At 38.3% G+C, this 14,718-nt stretch overlaps 8 pseudogenes; all 8 read right to left on the bottom strand.

Moving 5' to 3' along the window:
- Nucleotides 1-2: 2 nt before the first annotated feature.
- On the bottom strand, nucleotides 3-122 carry LOC121398452 (annotated as a pseudogene).
- A 313-nt stretch (nucleotides 123-435) lies between these two features.
- Nucleotides 436-554, bottom strand: LOC121398460 (annotated as a pseudogene).
- Nucleotides 555-8,685: 8,131 nt separating this feature from the next.
- On the bottom strand, nucleotides 8,686-8,804 carry LOC121398381 (annotated as a pseudogene).
- Nucleotides 8,805-9,348: 544 nt separating this feature from the next.
- Nucleotides 9,349-9,457, bottom strand: LOC121398464 (annotated as a pseudogene).
- Nucleotides 9,458-10,013: 556 nt separating this feature from the next.
- Nucleotides 10,014-10,122, bottom strand: LOC121398429 (annotated as a pseudogene).
- Nucleotides 10,123-12,486: 2,364 nt separating this feature from the next.
- LOC121398425 lies at nucleotides 12,487-12,605 on the bottom strand (annotated as a pseudogene).
- A 764-nt stretch (nucleotides 12,606-13,369) lies between these two features.
- Nucleotides 13,370-13,488, bottom strand: LOC121398423 (annotated as a pseudogene).
- Nucleotides 13,489-14,197: 709 nt separating this feature from the next.
- Nucleotides 14,198-14,315, bottom strand: LOC121398391 (annotated as a pseudogene).
- Between the last annotated feature and the right edge of the window lie 403 nt (nucleotides 14,316-14,718).

Below are 14,718 nucleotides of genomic sequence, written 5' to 3'. Positions count from 1 at the left end.
AAAGTTTATGACACCTGGTATTCCAAGGCCGGTCTCCCAACCAAGTACTAACCAGGCCCTACCCTGCATCGCTTCAGAGATCTAACGAAATCTGGCACTTTCAGGGTGGTGTGGCAATAGGCGATGAAAGGCAGCACCATTCGGCTTCTTGACTTGTCACCGGCACTGTGGAAAAATGAAGTTGAAAACTTTGAAAAATGAAACTTTGAAAACTGAAAAATTAAACTTTGAAAACTTTGAAAAATCAAACCTTGAAAACGTTGAAAAAACGAAGCTTTGAAAACTTCTCAGGCGGTCTCCCATCCAGGTACCAACTAGGCCTGACCCTGTATCACTTCATAGATCAGACAAGAGCATGCACTTTCAGGGTAGTGTGAAATGAACAGCAGCACCTTTTGGCAATGCTGTGGCAAAATAAAGTTGAAAACGTTGAAAAGCCTACGACACATGTTATTCCCAGGTGGTCTCCCACCCAGGTACTAACCAGGTCTGACCCTGTATCACTTTTGAGATCAGACGAGATCAGGCACTTTCAGGCTGGTGTGGCTATAGGCAATGAATAGCGGCACTTTTTGGCTTCTTGACTTGTCAGCGGCACTGTGGAAAAATGAAGTTGAAAACTTTGAAAAATGAAACAGAAAACTGAAAAATTAAACTTTCAAAACTTTGAAAAATCAAATCTTGAAAACGTTGAAAACGTTGAAAAAATGAAACTTTGAAAACTTTGAAAAATCAAACCTTGAAAACGTTGAAAAAATGAAACTTTACAAACTTTGAAAAATCAAACTTTGAAAACTTTGAAAAAATTCAACTTTGAAAACTTTGAAAAATTAAACTTTGAAAACTTTGAAAACTCAAAGTTTGAAAACTCAAACTTTGAAAACTCAAACTTTGAAAACTTTAAAAAATCAAACCTTGAAAAAGTTGAAAAAATGAAGCTTTGTAAACTTCTCAGGACGTCTCCCATCCAGGTACTAACCAGGCCTGTCCCTGTATTACTTCACAGATCAGACAAGAGCAGGCACTTTCAAGGTAGTGTGGCTATAGGCGATGAATAGCAGCACCTTTTGGCTCCATGACTTGTCGGCGATGCTGTGGCAAAATAAAGTTGAAAACTTTGAAAAGCCTATTACACCTGGCATTCCCAGGCGGTCTCCCATCCAGGTACTAACCAGGCCTGACCCTGTATAGCTTCTGAGATCAGGCACTTTCAGGTTGGTGTGGCTGCAGGTGATGAACAGCAGCACTTTTTGGCTTCTTGACTTGTCAGCGGCACTGTTGAAAAATGAAGTTGAAAACTTTGAAAAATGAAACTGAAAACTGAAAAATTAAACTTTGAAAACTTTAAAAAATCAAACGTTGAAAACGTTGAAAACGTTGAAAACGTTGAAAACATGAAACTTTGAAAACTTTGAAAAATGAAACCTTGAAAACATTGAAAAAATGAAACTTTGAAAACTTTGAAAAATGAAACTTTGAAAACTTTGAAAAATCAAACTTTGAAAACTTTGAAAACTCAAACTTTGAAAACTTTAAAAAATCAAAACTTGGACTTCCGGGGGGCGGACCCTAAGATGGCCGCGTTTTAGCAGAGCTCCTGCGCAGAGATAGCCATCCACGGCCATCGCAGCCTTTTCCTACACGGCTAACACTCCATCTCTGTTCACATCAGCGGGATAGTGAGGGGAAAACAAAGCATCTGCTTTCTGGCTCATCCCTCGTTTGCAATCCCTGGAAGTTGCCGCACTTACTGAATTGCGCCTCCCTTCTGGACCCGGACCAGGCCGTCACTTCGCTTTGATCCGACTGAGCCGTAGATCGGTAAGCACTAATACCCGATCCTGACACAAACGGCATACCCTGGTCACGGGAAGGCGGGGAACATACCACCCATAACGTGCGCAGTCATACCGGACGCCATAGAGCACAGCCGCACTACTCTTTACCCCAGGCCGCATCTACGTTATACGGCTACTCTTGCCCACGCAACGGCTACTTGAACTCCGGTCTCCCTATATTTCCTACGACGCACTGTTTAAACAGCACATCGCGGCCCTTACGACTGGATCGCAGTTTGAGCCTTTACAATCACTTCCTGCTTCTTATCTATACTCAGGCACATCAGTGCGGGAATTACACAATTATAGCTGACAAGCTATCTCCCTGCTTATGTCCCTGGGGAACCCAGACTGGCTCGCAACCTATGCGCTTTAACAGCATAACTATATTCCTCTGACCCCACTGGAGTGCGGGTTGGCCACTATCTGTATACCCAGTTCCATCATATCTGACGACACCCAAAGGGCACTCGCCATAGCTGGATAAACCCCAGTACATTGGTTAACATCAAAGGTGGCACGCTGAACTGCATTCTGACCCACAGTTGGGCTCACATGTTTGACTGTTGTACAAAACTATACCTCTCAAATACCACAATTACTCCGCTAACTGGGTTCTCTCACATTTGATCTGTATACTTTCATTGTCGACATATTTTGTCATTGCAAAATATTCTCAAGAATATGCTTCTCTCTACTAGCCACTTGCAACATTGAGGCTATTACGCCAGCCCACCCAATACCTGACATATTATGTCTGCTAGACTTTATTCTGTCTCTATAATCCACTAGCTCTTAGCTATATACGGTTTTGGATATATCTGCACTATCATCGTTTCTTATTTACAAGTGTACAGACAGACAGAGGATCACGCAACCCTACCCAGTTGAATATGATGGGTCCCTAAAGATCTAGACTTTCTTATCTTGCCCACAACGAGGAGATAAACGCATCATTCGGAACGACAGAGAATTCATCCCAACGCCGAACCCCTAGACACTTGATAACTTTCTGACCCCAACTATCTGCTCTGCATCCCTCCAATCTCCAACCATGGACAAATTCCTTGGCCATTCCCCCACCAAGCCACACAAACAACTAAAATCAAAAATCAAAAAACACACTCAAGAAGCTGATCTGTCTGATTCCGAGCCTGAACCAGCCATGGATAAATCTGTGGGCCACTCCACCTCTAAACCACAGAGACAGGCGAAAACAAAAATCAAGAAAGCGGCCCAAGAAAATGACCCTACCGACTCGGAACCGGAATCGAATCAAGCAGAAGATTTGATGAAAATACTAGGCCCATGGCTGGATCAAAGGTTGGACACTATAAAGGAATCTGTGGCAGAAGTACTTCAACAACTCACTAACCAAAATCAAAGGATAACAGACGCTGAACAGAGGATTGCTACGCTGGAAGATGAGCTGGAGAAAACACAACAATTGACTGATACACAGCAGAGGGAAATCACAATCTTGGCCGATAAAGTCGATGATCTCGAAAATAGAAGCAGGAGAAACAATCTTCGTATAGTCGGCATACCGGAATCAATCAAAGGCAGTGAGCTAGATCTGTTTTTACACTCTACTCTTCCAAACCTCTTACAAATGGAGGAAGCTCAATCTCAATTCCTGATTGAAAGATTCCATAGAATCGGTCCATCACCGCCTGCTGATGCTAAGAGACCGAGACAAGTCATTTTTAAACTCCTCAACTATGCTGACAAAACTAACATCCTCTCTGCCTATAGAAAAGCGAAAAACATTTCGTACGAATCCAACCGCATATTGATTTTTCAGGACTTCTCTGCCTCTGTCACTGCAAAAAGGAAGGAATTCTCTCCAATCTGCACCACCCTTTTCAACTCTGGATACAGATTTTCCCTATTATTCCCAGCAAAACTTAAAATCATTGACAAAGACAATGGGAAACCACTGTTTTTTGAAAATCCGCTATTGGCCAAAGAATATTACGAAACCAAATGTAGAGACACCAGAGACACTTGATCTGACAGCTTGAGTACTGTTCTTTGTGCCCTGTGCGACTGGGAATCACGTATCACTCGTTACAGCGCTTCTGTCTTCCGAGGACTATGTTCCGAGTGACCACACATATTCGACCTTTGAGACCATTCTCCTCTTCATGAACGAATTACCACAACCGGCTTGTTCTACTATGGGCAAGATGTGAAATGTTTTCTTTTTCAATGTTTTTCTATATTTTCTTGTCTATAATATTTTTTCACAGGTTAAATAGTCACTGTTTATTTCAGCTCACCATACCCTCTACTACAAATCTGATGTATACATTTTGGTTCCCTCACCAATCCTATGAGATCTTCATTACAGGACTTCGGTCTGCTCGCTGGGACAGACCATTCCTGAAATACACTCGTATCCCACAAATATCCCGCTTCAAAGTAGGAATAGGTTAGAACATGCAATCTACACATATGATAGATCTTGACACCATTCCGGACAAACCAATTGACCGCTTTAAGATAGTCTCTTGGAATGTGGGGGGCTTGAACTCCCCAATTAAAAGACGGAAGGTGCTAGATAAACTACACAGGGAGAAAGCTCACATAGTGCTTTTACAGGAAACACACTGGAAATGTACTGACACCCGAAAACTCCATGATAAATGGATACAGACGACTTTAGATGCCTCTTATAAAACCAAATCTAGAGGGGTGGCGATACTACTCAGCAAAAGCCTACACTGTCATATTGTACGAACATACAAGGACAAAAATGGTAGATTCCTGATCGTAGACTTAGACATTGCGGGTACCAAGTATACAATAATGAATATCTATGCACCTAATGATACTAACAAATCTTTCTTTACAGATGTGCTTCAGAAATTGACTTCCTGGGAGGCTTCAAACCTTATATTTGGTGGAGACTTCAATGCGGTTTGGGATGATTTCATGGACAAATCAGGCAAGCCTACTACACACTCTCATAACAGAGCAAAACCTATACACACAACATGTGATACCCTACTACTATATGACACTTACAGACACATTCACCCTACCACTAAAGACTACACTTTCTATTCAGGTGTCCATGGCACACACTCCAAAATTGACTATCTTTTCTTATCACAACCATTACTATCCATGTTGTACACAGCCAATATCAATAGCATAGATATTTCAGATCATGCACTGATCTCCATCACATTAAAATTGCCTACGCCCCAACCTTTTTCCTATAACTGGAGATTCCCAACATATCTGTGCACTAGTGAAGACTTCCAGACCTTTTTAAAAACGAGTTGGGCTAATTATTTAGATGATAACATAGATCATTGGGACAGCCCACAGCTTTTATGGGCCGCGGCGAAACCGGTATTGAGAGGACAGATTATATCTTATCTGATTAAACAAAGGCAAAACTATAATGTAAAATACAACTTTCTGCAGAAACAACTTACCGCTCATTACAAGACTTTTAAGAAAACTAATACCCAAGAAGATAAAAATAAATACAATGAAACAAAAGAGCTTTTCGATATTTTATTAACAGAAAAAGCACACAAGTCGATTTGCCATACTGCTAACAAATTTTATCGTTATGGTAATAAATCGGGGAAATTATTGGCACAAATTGCTAAGAGTAGAAACTATAACGCATATATACAAAAACTTAAAACTAATACTGGATGGACACATGACACAAAACAAATAAAAGACATTATGGCAGAACACTTTAAAAAGTTTTATGAGTCCTCTTCAGATGATCCGCTAGATGGTGTAAAGTTTCTGCAGGAAGCTGGTCTTCATAAACTGACCGTTCAGGATCGTGAAATATTAGATGCCCCTATAACAGAAGGTGAAATCTCGCATGTAATCGCACAATTAAAAAATGGAAAAACGCCGGGTCCTGACGGCTTCTCAGCAGAATTTTATAAACATCTATCACCAGACATAACACCTATTCTCTCTAAGATATTATATAAATAATGACACTCTGCAAGGCACTCCCCTTTGGCATGAATCCAATGTAGCTAGAATAATATTGATTCCCAAGGAAGGCAAGGATCTGACGAATCCTACCTCATATAGACCAATCTCATTGCTTAACCAGGATCTCAAAATATTAACCAAAATTATGGCAAATAGATTGCAGCATATATTGCCTTCCATACTTACCGAACATCAAGTAGGTTTCATTAAACATCGTCATCCAGTCCAGGCAATCAGGAAATTAATAGCAGCAATTTACCATAGCAACCTAGAGAAAAGACAACACGGAATGTTCATAAATCTAGACGCGGATAAGGCTTTCGATAGGATATCTCATGCGCACATACGTCGCCTGCTTAAATTTCAACATTTCGGCATTCAAATCTTTAACTTATATAAAACTTATACTTATCGCCTATTACATTCCTAACTGTCAACAATACTAACTCTGATAGATTTGTAATTGGCAGGGGCACCCGCCAGGGATGCCCGCTCTCGCCTCTTTTCTTTAACATTGCCATAGACCCACTGTTACGACATATATTGAATGATCAAAAATTACAGGGGATACAAATTGGACACACGAATCTTAAAGTGACAGCTTTTGCCGATGATATTTTACTTTTTGTCAACCGCCCAAAGACGGAAATACCCGTCCTTTTGGAACTTATACAGAGGTTTGGTACCATTGCAGGATTTCAAATCAATTTGGACAAATCAGCTGCTCTCCAACTGCACCATACAAAGAACACAGATTGGCCGTCACACTTCCCTTTCAAGAAAACAAAACAAAACATTAAGTATTTGGGAATCAGATTCCCCTCCCATTATAAAGATCTATACTCTTTAAACATAAGAAAGATAATTGACGATATACAATGGGAAACATTGCAATGGAAACATAGTACCCTATCTTTCCTGGGCAGAATACATTTTATTAAAATGATCTTATTCCCTAAACTTTTATACCCACTACAGATGCTACCTTACTATATTAAACCGACAGATCAAAAACGACTAAACCAAATATTTCGATCTTTCATATGGAATAAACGACGCTCGCGTATCAGTCTCTTTAAACTACAGCAACCCAAAAATCTAGGGGGTCTTAACTTCCCCGATATTAAAGCCTATAACGAAGCGGCCCTTCTTCGTTACGCAGGGGACTGGATTCTCAATAGAAACCTCTACACGACACTCTCTCTAGATCAATATCAATCAGATAATTGCTCCCTCAATCATTTACTACACACACCTTTTCAAAACATTCCACCTCGAATCAGAGAAAACCCATTATTTTTGGACACATACAAAGCCTGGCACTCGGTCAGGAAACGACATAGTATTTCACCTTATGTTTCCCCTTATCTATCGTGGATAGACAACAACATTTCCTTCCGGGTATACGAAATCCTGTTCTATACCAATGGAGTACGAATGGCTTACATAACATCCATGATTTACTCAACAATACCTATTCCATACTCTCTTTAAATAAACTTACAGAAAAGTTTCCATTTATTCATACTCATGTATACCTAAGTCTGCAGATCATCCACTTTGCAAATACAACGCTACGACTTCTGACGCACAATGACAAAAATATTATATTCAACCAACTCTGGAAAAACAGAAATAAGAAACTCACAACCTCACATATTTACCAGACTATTAAGCCATTAATAGACGTAGGTAACGTAGATAAACCCAACTTTAACTGGATTGCAGACATACCTAATTCCACAAAATCAGACATTCTGAAACAACATAGTAAAATTATGGTACTATTTCCGGCAAGCAGGTATCAAGAAATGTCGCTACAAATTTTACATAATTCGTATCTCACCCCAGCTAGACGATTTAAAATGGGTAGTCTCTCCTCCGATAAATGTTTGAGATGCCACGCTCCCAAAGCGAACTTATTGCACACTATGTGGTCATGTTCTTTGATACAACCCTTTTGGGAGGAGGTCATTTCATATGGTGCACAGATGATAGGGAAACCTCTCCAAATACACATAGAATGGGCTTTGTCAGCAACACCAAATCATTTACTCAAATCGCGAAACCCGATAAACATCTCTTGGGTAGACTAGCTGCGGGAGACAGGAAAACCATTCTACAACAATGGCTAAACACTGACCCCCCACCACTGGCGTTGGTGAAACAAAAATTACACCATATTTTCCACATGGACTGGCTGGAAGCCACGACCAGGAAAGAACATAATACCCAAAAAAAAATTCACGATTTGGTCGACATACATTACACATCTCCCACAACATATCAAATGTCTTACAGTTTATACCTTTAGACATACATCCTGGTATGACATGGAATCTCTGACAAATCATCCTTTGATCGTGGAATCATCCCGATACTTAGCAACCATCCAACAAAACCAGTTGCACCCTGATACAGCGCCTCCCAGGACTCAACAGATTAACAGACTATTGACCTCTTACCTAAACCCACCCCCATAGGATCCATTTCCCATATCATTTCTGTAATTGAGCTGACTGTTTTGAAAATGATTTGAATGTTTTTTATATTTGTTATCGTAATCACTGTATTGTCTGCTTTATGAAAATATTTACAACTATCTCTTGTGATTTTCTTTTACCATCCAAAATAAAAACAAGTTATAAAAAAAAAAAAATCAAACCTTGAAAAAGTTGAAAAAACGAAGCTTTGAAAACTTCTCAGGCGGTCTCCCATCCAGGTACCAACCAGGCCTGACCCTGTATCACTTCACAGATCAAACAAGAGCATGCACTTTCAGGGTAGTGTGAAATGAACAGCAGCACCTTTTGGCTCCATGACTTGTCGGCGATGCTGTGGCAAAATAAAGTTGAAAACTTTGAAATGCCTACGACACCTGGTATTCCCAGGCGGTCTCCCATCAAGGTACTAACCAGGCCCAACCCTGTATCACTTCTGAGATCAGACAAGATCAAGCACTTTCAGGGTGGTGTGGCCGTAGGCGATGAATAGCAGCACTTTTTGGCTTCTTGACTTGTCAGCGGCACTGTGGAAAAAGTGAAGTTGAAAACTTTGAAAAATGAAACTGAAAACTGAAAAATTTAACTTTAAAAATTCAAACCTTGAAAACGTTTAAAACGTTGAAAACATGAAACTTTAAAATCTTTGAAAAATCAAACCTTGAAAACATTAAAAAAATTAAACTTTGAAAACTTTGAAAAATCAAACTTTGAAAACTTTGAAAAATCAAACTTTGAAAACTTTGAAAAAATTAAACTTTGAAAACTTTGAAAACTCAAACTTTGAAAACTCAAACTTTGAAAACTCAAACTTTGAAAACTTTAAAAAATCAAACCTTGAAAAAGTTGAAAAAATGAAGCTTTGAAAACTTCTCAGGCGGTCTCCCATCCAGGTACTAACCAGGCCTGACCCTGTATCACTTCACAGATCAGACAAGAGCAGGCACTTTCAGGGTAGTGTAGATGCACCTTTTGGCTCCATGACTTGTCGGCGATGCTGTGGCAAAATAAAGTTGAAAACTTTGAAAAGCCTACGACACCTGGTATTCCCAGGCGGTCTCCCATCCAGGTACTAACCAGGCCCGACCCTGTATCGCTTCAGAGATCAGGCACTTTCAGGGTGGTGTGGCTGCAGGTGATGAACAGCGGCACTTTTTGGCTTCTTGACTTGTCAGCGGCACTGTGGAAAAATGAAGTTGAAAACTTTGAAAAATGAAACTGAAAACTGAAAAATTTAACTTTAAAAATTCAAACCTTGAAAACGTTTAAAACGTTGAAAACATGAAACTTTAAAATCTTTGAAAAATCAAACCTTGAAAACATTAAAAAAATTAAACTTTGAAAACTTTGAAAAATCAAACTTTGAAAACTTTGAAAAATCAAACCTTGAAAACATTAAAAAAATTAAACTTTGAAAACTTTGAAAAATCAAACTTTGAAAACTTTGAAAACTCAAACTTTGAAAACTCAAACTTTGAAAACTTTAAAAAATCAAACCTTGAAAAAGTTGAAAAAATGAAGCTTTGAAAACTTCTCAGGCGGTACTAACCAAGCCTGACCCTGTATCACTTCACAGATCAGACGAAAGCAGGCACTTCCAGGGTAGTGTGGCTATAGCCGACATATAGCAGCACCTTTTGGCTCCATGACTTGTCGGCGATGCTGTGGCAAAATAAAGTTGAAAACTTTGAAAAGCCTATGACACCTGGTATTCCCAGGCGGTCTCCCATCCAGGTACTAACCCGGCCCGACCCTGCATCGCTTCTGAGATCAGGCACTTTCAGGGTGGTGTGGCCGTAGGCGATGAACTGCGGCACTTTTCGGCTTCTTGACTTGTCAGCGGCACTGTGGAAAAATGAAGTTGAAAACTTTGAAAAACTGAAACTGAAAAATTAACCTTCAAAACTTTGAAAAACCTTGAAAACGTTGAAAAAACAAACCTTTGAAAACGTTGAAAAAATGAAACTTTGAAAACTTTGAAAAATCAAACTTTGAAAACTTTGAAAAATCAAACTTTGAAAACTTTGAAAAAATTAAACTTTGAAAACTTTGAAAACTCAAACTTTGAAAACTTTAAAAAATCAAACCTTGAAAAAACGAAGCTTTGAAAACTTCTCAGGCGGTCTCCCATCCAGGTACTAACCCTGTATCATTTCACAGATCCCATCCAGGTACTAACCCTGTATCACTTCACAGATCAGACGAGAGCAGGCACTTCAGGGTAGTGTGGCTATAGGCGATGTACTGTAGCACCTTTTGGCTCCATGACTTGTCAGCGATGCAGTGGCAAAATAAAGTTGAAAACTTTGAAAAGCCTATGACACCTGGTATTCCCTGGCGTTCTCCCATCCAGGTACTAACCAGGCCCGACACTGTATCGCTTCTGAGAACAGACAAGATCAGGCACTTTCATGGTGGTGTGGCCGTAGGAAATGAACAGCGGCACTTTTCGGCTTCTTGACTTGTCAGCGGCACTGTGGAAAAATGAAGTTGAAAACTTTGAAAAATGAAACAGAAAACTGAAAAATTAAACTTTGAAAACTTTGAAAAATCAAACCTTGAAAACGTTGAAAACTTTGAAAAAATGAAACTTTAAAAAATCAAAGCTTGAAAACGTTGAAAAAATGAAACTTTAAAAACTTTGAAAAGTCAAACTTTGAAAACTTTGAAAAATCAAACTTTGAAAACTTTGAAAAAATTAAACTTTGAAAACTTTGAAAAATTAAACTTTGAAAACTCAAAGTTTGAAAACTTTAAAAAATCAAACCTTGAAAACGTTGAAAACTTTGAAAAATCAAACTTTGAAAACTTTGAAAAATCAAACTTTGAAAACATTGAAAAAATTAAACTTTGAAAACTTTGAAAAATTAAACTTTGAAAACTTTGAAAACTCAAAGTTTGAAAACTCAAACTTTGAAAACTCAAACTTTGAAAACTTTGAAAAATCAAACTTTGAAAACATTGAAAAAATTAAACTTTGAAGGTTTGAACGTTGAAAAAATGAAACTTTAAAAACTTTGTAAAATCAAACTTTGAAAACTTTGAAAAATCAAACTTTGAAAACATTGAAAAAATTAAACTTTGAAAACTTTGAAAAATTAAACTTTGAAAACTTTGAAAACTCAAAGTTTGAAAACTCAAACTTTGAAAACTCAAACTTTGAAAACTTTGAAAAATCAAACTTTGAAAACATTGAAAAAATTTAACTTTGAAGGTTTGAACGTTGAAAAAATGAAACTTTAAAAACTTTGTAAAATCAAACTTTGAAAACTTTGAAAAATCAAACTTTGAAAACATTGAAAAAATTAAACTTTGAAAACTTTGAAAAATTAAACTTTGAAAACTTTGAAAACTCTAAGTTTGAAAACTCAAACTTTGAAAACTTTAAAAAATCAAACCTTGAAAAAGTTGAAAAAACAAAACTTTCGCAGGCGGTCTCCCATCCAGGTACTAACCAAGCCTGACTCTTTATCACTTCACAGATCAGACGAGAGCAGGCACTTTCAGGGTAGTGTGACTATAGGCGATAAATAGCAGCACCTTCAGGTACTAACCAGGCCCGACCCTGTATCGCTTCTGAGATCAGACGAGATGAGGCACTTTCAGGGTGGTGTGGCCATAGGCGATGAACAGCGGCACTTTTCGGCTTCTTGACTTGTCAGCGGCACTGTGGAAAAATGAAGTTGAAAACTTTGAAAAATGAAACAGAAAACTGAAAAATTAAACTTTGAAAACTTTGAAAAATTAAACCTTGAAAACGTTGAAAACGTTGAAAAAATGAAACTTTGAAAACTTTGAAAAATCAAACCTTGAAAACGTTGAAAAAATGAAACTTTGAAAACTTTGAAAAATCAAACTTTGAAAATTTTGAAAAATTAAACTTTGAAAACTCAAACTTTGAAAACTCAAACTTTGAAAACTCCAACTTTGAAAACTCAAACTTTGAAAACTTTAAAAAATCAAACCTTGAAAAAACGAAGCTTTGAAAACTTCTCAGGCGGTCTCCCATCCAGTCTCCCATCCAGGCCTGCCCCTGTATCACTTCACAGATCAGACGAGAGCATGCACTTTCAGGGTAGTGTGGCTATAGGCGATGAATAGCAGCACCTTTTGGCTCCATGACTTGTCGGCGATGCTGTGGCAAAATAAAGTTGAAAACTTTGAAAAGCCTTTGACACCTGGTATTCCCAGGCGGTTTCCCATTCAAGTACTAACCAGGCCCGACCCTGTATCACTTCTGAGATCATACGAGATCAGGCACTTTCAGGGTGGTGTGGCCGTAAGAGATGAATAGCAGCACTTTTTGGCTTCTTGACTTGTCAGCGGCACTGTGGAAAAATGAAATTGAAAACTTTGAAAAATGAAACAGAAAACTGAAAAATTAAACTTTCAAAACTTTGAAAAATCAAACCTTGAAAACGTTGAAAACGTAGAAAAAATGAAACTTTGAAAACTTTGAAAAATCAAACCTTGAAAACGTTGAAAAAATGAAACTTTACAAACTTTGAAAAATCAAACTTTGAAAACATTGAAAAATCAAACTTTGAAAACTTTGAAAAATTTAAACTTTGAAAACTTTGAAAAATTAAACTTTGAAAACTTTGAAAAAATGAAACTTTGAAAACCTTGAAAACTCAAACTTTGAAAACTCAAACTTTGAAAACATTGAAAAATCAAACCTTGAAAACGTTGAAAAAATGAAACTTTAAAAACTTTGAAAAATCAAACATTGAAAACATTGAAAAAATTAAACTTTGAAAACTTTGAAAAATTTAACTTTTTAAACTTTGAAAACTCAAACTTTGAAAACTCAAACTTTGAAAACTTTAAAAAATCAAACCTTGAAAAAGTTGAAAAAATGAAACTTTGAAAACTTCTCAGGCGGTCTGCCATCCAGGTACTAACCAAGCCTGACCCTGTATCACTTCACAGATCAGACAAGAGCAGGAACTTTCAGGGTAGTGTGGCTATAGGCGATGCATAGCCGCACCTTTTGGCTCCATGACTTGTCGGCGATGCTGTGGCAAAATAAAGTTGAAAACTTTGAAAAGCCTACGACACCTGGTATTCCCAGGCGGTCTCCGATCCAGGTACTAACCAGGCCCGACCCCGTATCGCTTCTGAGATCAGACGAGATCAGGCACTTTCAGGGTGGTGTGGCCTTAGGTGATGAACAGCAGCACTTTTCGGCTTCTTGACTTGTCAGCGGCACTGTGGAAAAATGAAGTTGAAAACTTTGAAAAACTGAAACGGAAAATTGAAAAATTAAACTTTGAAAACTTTGAAAAATCAAACGTTGAAAACGTTGAAAACGTTGAAAACATGAAACTTTGAAAACTTTGAAAAATCAAACCTTGAAAACGTTGAAAAAATGAAACTTTGAAAACTTTGAAAAATCTAACTTTGAAAACTTTGAAAAATCAAACTTTGAAAACTTTGAAAAAATTAAACTTTGAAAACTTTGAAACATCAAACCTTGAAAAAGTTGAAAAAATGAAGCTTTGAAAACTTCTCTGGCAGTCTCCCATCCAGGTACTAACCAGGCCTGACCCTGTATCACTTCACAGATCAGACGAGAGCAGGCACTTTCAGGGTAGTGTGACTATAGGCGATGAAAAGCAGCACCTTTTGGCTCCATGACTTGTCGGCGATGCTGTGGCAAAATAAAGTTGAAAACTTTGAAAAGCTTATGACACCTGGTATTCGCAGGCGGTCTCCCATCCAGGTACTAACCAGGCCCGACCCTGTATCACTTCACAGATCAGACAAGAGCAGGCACTTTCAGGGTAGTGTGGCTATAGGCGATGAATCGCCGCACCTTTTGGCTCCATGATTTGTCGGCGATGCTGTGGCAAAATAAAGTTGAAAAAGCTGAAAAGCCTACAACACCTGGTATTCCCAGGCGGTCTCCCATCCAAGTACTAACCAGGCCCGACCCGTATCGCTTCTGAGATCAGACGAGATCAGGCACTTTCAGGGTGGTGTGGCCGTAGGCAATGAACAGCGGCACTTTTCGGCTTCTTGACTTGTCAGCGGCACTGTGGAAAAATGAAGTTGAAAACTTTGAAAAGCTGAAACTGAAAACTGAAAAATGAAACTTTGAAAACTTTGAAAAATGAAACGTTGAAAACGTTGAAAAAAATGAAACGTTGAAAACGTTGAAAAAATGAAACTTTGAAAACTTTGAAAAATCTAACTTTGAAAACTTTGAAAAATCTAACTTTGAAAACTTTGAAAAAATTAAACTTTGAAAACTTTGAAACATCAAACCTTGAAAAAGTTGAAAAAATGATGCTTTGAAAACTTCTCAGGCAGTCTCCCATCCAGGTACTAACCAGGCCTGACCCTGTATCACTTCACAGATCAGACGAGAGCAGGCACTTTCAGGGTGGTGTGTC

This window comes from Xenopus laevis, chromosome 9_10L (assembly GCF_017654675.1).
Source record: "Xenopus laevis strain J_2021 chromosome 9_10L, Xenopus_laevis_v10.1, whole genome shotgun sequence".
NCBI lineage: Eukaryota > Metazoa > Chordata > Amphibia > Anura > Pipidae > Xenopus > Xenopus laevis.
This window is presented reverse-complemented; position numbering and strand designations above follow the sequence as displayed.